Source organism: Xiphophorus maculatus, chromosome 7 (genome assembly GCF_002775205.1).
Source record: "Xiphophorus maculatus strain JP 163 A chromosome 7, X_maculatus-5.0-male, whole genome shotgun sequence".
NCBI lineage: Eukaryota > Metazoa > Chordata > Actinopteri > Cyprinodontiformes > Poeciliidae > Xiphophorus > Xiphophorus maculatus.
The window spans coordinates 4,608,352-4,615,724 of record NC_036449.1 but is presented as its reverse complement, the minus strand read 5'-3'; the positions used below and the strand labels follow the sequence as shown (position 1 = coordinate 4,615,724).

General features: G+C 38.5%; 1 protein-coding gene across 1 annotated transcript in view; it reads left to right on the top strand.

Moving 5' to 3' along the window:
• The first annotated feature begins 4,184 nt into the window (after positions 1–4,184).
• rubcnl (RUN and cysteine rich domain containing beclin 1 interacting protein like) overlaps positions 4,185–7,373 on the top strand; it is a 28,630-nt gene continuing 25,441 nt past the window's right edge. The window contains exon 1 of the mRNA XM_023337371.1: positions 4,185–4,390. The gene's annotated coding sequence lies outside the window, so the exon portion shown is untranslated. The remainder of the gene's footprint in view (positions 4,391–7,373) is intronic.

Here is a 7,373-nt window from a genome sequence, read left to right as displayed (position 1 = left end):
AAAGGTCTAAACCACATTTATAACTTTGATAAATTTTTGAATTGATCAGATAAAACCCACATTGAATCTCCAAACTCCCTTGAATTCCTCCAGGGTTTTTTTTTTTTTTTTTTACTGTAATGGCCTTAATGTAGGAAACACAAAACCGTGATGTCACGGGAAAGAAATATTATGCGTTAAAAAGAAAGGAGTCAATCACACTCCAAAAAGGTGTTATTCGCTTTCTAATCGCCCGTTTTATCAGAAATATGACAAACTGTGAGAGGTAGTGTGGGAGAGTTGAGTGTAGGCGTCAAACTGAAAGGCAAAAATCTCGTTTACATTTCCATCTTCTCAGTGGAATCATAATAATAAACTAGAAAATTCCTGAAGAAATTTAACCAGGGCCTGCCGAAGTGTGCTGGTCGGTTTAGACACAGCGTTCTGATGCTAAAAATTAACATCAATGCTAAGCTAAGCTAAAGAATTACACAGTAGGATGTGGAGAATCACAAGAATGTTGACTAACATGGACGTGCACCATTGAGTATGTTAAAGTAAGTGTATGAGTTGAAATGAGCCAAAATGCTAATGTTAGCATGCATGCTGTGAGTAGCATGTGGGGTATCACTAGCATGTTGTCTTACATTCACCTCCTCCATTGAGTATACTAAACATAGCTAATGTATAAGAAATAGCTAAAATGCTTATGTTAGGGAAAAGGATCATAGTGGGAGGAAGTGAAATGCTAATGTTTGTGCTAATATTAATGTACTGCCTTGCTATGCAAGGCAGCGCACTAACCTAAGAGAGAAAGATAATACAGGCTAATATTATTTGCACTAACCAGAGGGGAGTATTAAGGCTTTTCTTTTGAAATTTTAAGTAAACTTCATTTTAAATGTCCAAACTAATCCCGTGAGTAACAGTGATTGGGTTAAATCGTTTCTATAATGCCCCAAAGAGCAATTACCTGATGTAAAAATTGTCAAGGCTTTTATTTTGAAATTTTCAGTAAGCTTCATATTAAATGGCCACACTAATCCCATGAGTAACAGTGATTGGGTTAAATCAGTTATAAAATGACCAAAACACAAGTCAGGCTCATTCCTCCTCTGTAGTAACTGACAGTTCTGCCATGTTGTAGTTCTGCCATAGTTAGAACTACAGTGATGCGTTTTTGTAGTCCTAATCAGCTGCTCTTTGTTCTGTTGCTATGGTAATGAAGCATGTCTGTCAGCTGTGAGTGAGACACACTCACAGCTGACAGAATTCTATCTGTTTGAGCCAGCCAGTTTGACTGAAAAAAGCAGTCCGAACAACTCCTTTCCATTCGGGAACCGTGATACATATTCGAAAACTGTTTGAAGCGTATTAGAGGGCTATTTGTCGTCTCCGATAGTCCCGCGATTCATATCTCTACCTCCCTCACATTTTTAACAGTGATGAGAGAAAGATGGTGTGTGGGGAGGTCTGAAATTTTTCAGAAATACATGGAAGTGAATCAAGGAGAGCGTCAGTTACCCTGGCACATGATTTCGCTCTGAAGCACTTTGACAGAAAACCATAAGCCCTAGCGAAATTTCAAAAACATTTTACCGGAGCAGGCATGCGTATCAATGTCATGACCGAGTTTGATGCCGATATGGCGATATCAAATTGCCCTCACGCCCATATTTGTGGGCGTGAGGGCAATTTCAAAATTGTTTTGGGGTCAAAAATTCACTTCATTTCACACTCTGCATTTCGGCAGTTGGAAATTTTGCTCGTTTTTCGCTTTTTACGTCGCCATCGTAACTCCGAATACCGCTACAAGCAATAGCTCCCCTCCCAGCATCGGGCCGCATTAATGCAGCAGAAGAAAAAGTTAAGAATAATAATAATAAAGAGGCGTTCTATTAGGTGTAGAACAATAGGTGCCTGCCATGCAATGCATGGAGGCAGTGACCCTATGCATTGCTATGGGCAGGCCCCCAAAAAACAAATACCTGCATTTCTGACTAAAATAGGAACATTTTCAGATGGACCTAAAAGTATAGAAGTAGGTGAAGAGCATTTTTATAGAAAAAAAATCGAACTGGTTTGTGGGTAAAAAGCCTTTATTTACCACTAACCAATGTGCATGCTAGTGTGAGAGGGTTAGAGCTGAGTCAGCTGTTTCCATGACAAGCATGGGTCAGCATGTTGCCACTGCTGATCACTGAGTTCTCTACCAAGTCCACATATTTCTATTTGTACAGAAGTGAGGACGTTCACTGACATTATGCACTGCACAGTAACTCTGATGTTGACCTGCTTATCAGATAAAATAGAATTTTCCAAACAAATACATAAAAAGTAAAGTTAAACAACAGTCTTAGCCACGCTATGCTGTTGGACATTAATGGAAACTTTCTTAAAGTTAAAAATAAATGTAAAAAATTGCAACACACAACAAAGTCTGACGACCGCAGGCATTTTATATATTTTTATTTCAAAATGTGAAGATCTGTCATTTTTGGATTGATTTGATTTATTTATGTCAAACAGGTTTTTAAAAACAAGAAAACAAGCCTTCAGTAGGACAGAGGAAACGTGCATGCATAACCAAGAACAAAACAATTAGCTTACCACTACTTTTCTGTTTGAAAAGGAGTAGGAAGAAGTGAACACTTATTTAATCCTAGCCCTCATTTCTATTTAATGAACTATATTACTCACCAACTCAATAATGATCCAAAAATTGTAATTAAAATCATGTCATAATATTCATGTGCCTGTTCAATGCACTGGGCTAAAGAACCAACACATGTATTACACTACATGGACAAAATGGTTACAAAGTAACTTTCATCAGACAAGAAAATCTATGGATAATAATAACAGTAATAATGACATTTGTAAATAACAACTGGAGTTACAGCATCAGAATAATTACCAACTTCTTGCCAATATGCGCCTACATATTCTTCTTAATCTGTGTTATGTAACAATAAAGTGTAAAACAAACAGAGAGAGAGAAAAAACTAATAATAACAAATGTAGTAAGATAACAATAATAAGCTACCAATAGTAGTAATAGTAACACAGAACAAAGGAAAGGGAACAAAAACTCATATTTGTGTACAAAGTGAGTATTATAGCTTTGTATTTATTGATGGTTGGACATTGTTTTAGTTCCACATTCAGTTTGTTCCATTGTTTGACACTAGCTACAGTGATGCAGAATCTTTTCATAGTTGTTCGGATGCCATATTTTGAAATTCAGTATTCGCCCTCCCTTCCAAAAAATATTTCCCGAAGTTGTTTAGGTAACAGATGATAACAGATGTTTTCAAAACTAATGAAATCATAATAGTCATGCATATTGCCACTGTTTTTCTTAAAACAATGGCAATTGTTTTAAGAATTGCCTTGGAAAATGTTCCAAGAACATTTTCTTAGACCTGGAATTTCTGAGAACACATACTACGACTAAAAACAATATCTAAGAATTGAAAAAGTTCTCTTCTAAAATTTTGACCTCCATCTTGTGAACACCTTCTCAAACTATTTCCCAAAACAGTCGCCGATTGATTTGGACGTTCCCTTTTTGCTGATCATTTCCTCACTTCCCAAAACCGTCCTGACTTTGCGGGGAACATTTTTATCTTGTAGTCTTCTCCTTTTTAAAAATGTCTTAATTTCCCTTACAACGTGTGACCTCATTATTCTTAAAACTGACCGTAAGCGTGCGGACTTACCAAGCATCTTCACAAATTCACACGACGGTCTCCATGGAAACCCTCTGTGGGATCTACCAAGACACAGTTCCTCTCAGAGAAATTGAGTCTGAATTGTTTCTACTTTAAAAAACATTTGTTTCCCATGCGATCAAAAACCATCGATGCTTGACATGAACGGAGCTTCCTCTTTCAGAAGCAGCAGCTGACAGCAGATGAGGCTGCCCGGCTCGCCGTGCCCACTGAGTACCGAGGAGCTCCATGACCAGCATTTCTGCTGAACAAAGTGTCACTTGATCTGAGGGATTTAAAAAAAATTTTAACCTCAAAAGTGAAACCCTGCCTTGATGTCACCGAGGCTGTTTCCTGTCATTTTGACACATTTACATTCAAGATGAGTCAGATAAGGTCATCTTAAAATAGGTGATTTCTTTTTCTAATCAGCCCAAGTACCTGTTGGAATATTTGTAGTCAGTGTCATTACCCCAATGGAAAGCGGAGTAGAAGGCTTTCTGGCCTCTCTGCTGTCAGGGAAGACATTACTAAGTGTTCAACCACAGACGGCACACAAGCACTGTTGAATACAGGAAGTGCTAATCAACCGCCTGCCTTCCTTTCAGCAGCTTTTGGTGGATAAGCAGCGTCGCGGGTTTGCGTCGTGGACCCTAACAGGGTTTCTTCACAGCCATACATCAGGAGTCCACGGCACGGTGAGTAATCCGGGGACGCGTTGTGTGCTGGGCAGCAGCTGCCCTCTGCTGGGGTGGACATAGTTTTTTTTTTTCTCCTCCATTCTTTGGTTTTTAAACAGAAAAAGGACATTTTTAAAGATGTTATCATTCACAATCGCAGTTGACTTCTGAAGTTGTACAGGAAGCTGTGACGTGCGGCTTCTGCTACTGAAAAAAGACTTGATGTCAAATCTGTGAAGTCAAACGGTGAAGCCCCCGACCTACTAAAGAAAGTTTAGATTTTCTCTCCATTCTGTTGTTTGACTTAAAGCCTGAAATTTCACCAATGAACTTTAATATTTCTCAAAGTTTTAAAGCTTGAAATGCAATGTCAGCATTCGGTGCAAGAAAGTCAACAACATGCGCTCACTATATTTGCAGAGTTGGGTCTATTGTTTTCTTCCAGAACCGCTTTAATTCTTTGTGGCTTAGATTCAACAAGTTGACGGAAACATTCTTTAGAGTTGCTTGATCTACATTGACATGACAGCATCACGCAGTTGCTACAGTTTTGCTGGCTGCACGTTCATGATGTGAGTCCCCCGTTGTAACACATCCCAAAGGAGTTCAACTGGACTGAGATCTAGTCACTTTGGAGGACAGTGGAGTACAGAGAACCCATTATCGTGTTTGAGAAATGATTTGAAGTTTGGCTTAGTGCAGCCTTCTAACCTTCAGGAGATGGGTACAATGTGGTCATAAAGCGATAGAGCTGGTCAGCAGGAATACTTAGGTAGTCTGCGCGGTTCAGTTGATGCTAATGATCCTAACGTGTGCCAAGAAATATTCCCCACTCCATTACACCACCAAGAACAAAAACTCTAACCGTTGAGACATGGCAGGATGGAAACGTTCCTTCATATTGTCCACACCTAATTCTGTCTCTAATGTCCGAATATTACAACAGGACTTGCGACTCAAAGGATCAGGCAATATTTTTGACTGTGGGAATTACAGCTTCCTGAATCCCTTAGTTATTACAAGTACTAAGGGAGTTGCCTCCCTAGCAACACAAACCATTCTTCCCATTCTTCTCTGAGCTCTAAGGATTTTCATCCACACAACCACCATTCAGTGTGTATCTCTTCTTTTGTCGAACTGTTCTCTGGAAACGAGAGAAAAGACTATATCTGAAAATCCTAATACATTAGAATTGTCCGATATACACACACAAAAAAATAAAGTTGTAGTTGTAGTTTTTTTCCCATTCTTATGGGAAAAGTCATCTTCAACACATTTAGATTCCTAAATGAGTCGACTTGCTACCATGAGATTGGCTGATTTGGTCTTTATGCTAACAATCAATTGGACATAGAGGGATCCTGTATCAAAATGGATTCAAAAGTCACTCGGACATGACGAAGTCATACCTCCAAAAGTAACATTAAAAGTTTGATCGACATTTGTAAATGCGCTGGTGGACAATTAATGCCCTTAAAGAGGCAGTGTTACGTAAAATTTACTCTTTTTAAAAATTTTATTCTTAGCTTTTTGTCATGTCAAAATGTTATTCCCTCATCAAAATCATTGCCTTGATTTTTTCACGCATGTTTGAGAAATCCTTTAATCTCCCGTGGCAACCGTTCAGCTGTGCAAAACGTCTGGGTGGACCTAGCCCCACCTCCTAAGTGAAGCTGCTCCTCAGAGCCGTAGTGTACAAGCTTCTGAGCTGATGCCTCGCAAAGCAGACCTCCCCTGCGGCTGCCCCCCATCAGCTCCTTCAGACTAGCCAGCCGCAGTTAGCAAACACCTGATGGAATCTGCTGAGCTCACCATGCAAGCTACGTCTCAGGATAGGGGGAATCACATGTCTGCTGATTATGCAGAAGAAGAATCAAAAGTTCACCTGGTTTGAAGAAGAAGATAAGTGCTATCCATGTGAGATTATTTCCTGTCTCAGGAAAACAACAAGGACTTAAAAACGGCACCTTCTTCTCTCTCTTTTTTTTTTTTTTTACAAACTGGGGCACTATTGCCACGTATGTGGCTTGGAAAAAAAAAGTTTATCTGTGAGTAGAGAGTTGTACAGTAGTTAGACTGACTCAAAAACACTACCAGGGCCGTGTCAAGGTTCCCTGGGGCCTTACACAGAATTTGATTGTGGGCATTTGTTCCAGGTAAAAACATCAGATGTAGTGGAATCTGGATAGACAGAGGCTAAGTTTAATTAACTGAGCTCAAAAAGTGCTCATGGGAGGCATAAACTGAAGTTTGCTCTTTCTGGGCAAGAATGGATTAACTATTTAACTCAGTGATTATATATATATATATATATATCTGCATGTCTCATGCTCACACTTTCGAACTGAAAAAGGGAAGCAGGCATTCACTGTGTTTTGCCCCCACAGCGTGGAATCAGTTGCAGTCTGACCTTAAGATGCCGGAAATGATTTCACTGGACTTATTTCGAGCAGTTCTTAAAGATAGGCAACAAGATTCTATGAAACAGTGTCATTCTTTTTAAATTGTTTTTATTGTTTTATACTTGTGCATATGTATTAATTGTTTTTATCTAGTAACCAGGTTGCTATGTATTGCAAATTTTTTTGCCCAGGTCCCTCTTGAAAATGAGATCTAGATCTCAACGGGGTTTACCTGGTTAAATAAAGGAATATATAAAATATTATATATATATATGCTCAACAGTGTCTGTTGAGCAGCTGATGCAGACTCGACCGAACTAATAACCCTCTTGATGCTATAAAGAGAAGAACGTCAAGAAGTTTTAATATTCTGAAGACATTATGCACAATAAAAACTAAAACCAAATTTAGCATGTGTTTATTGTATTTTTTTACTATGTTTAAGTCTATGTATGATTAAAAAATGAATAAATAAATGATACAAGTAACATTTTAAGGTAACACTTTATATATACTGTATATATATATACTGCTCAAAAAATAAAGGGAACACTTAAACAACACAATATAACTCCAAGTAAATCAAACTTCTGTGAAAT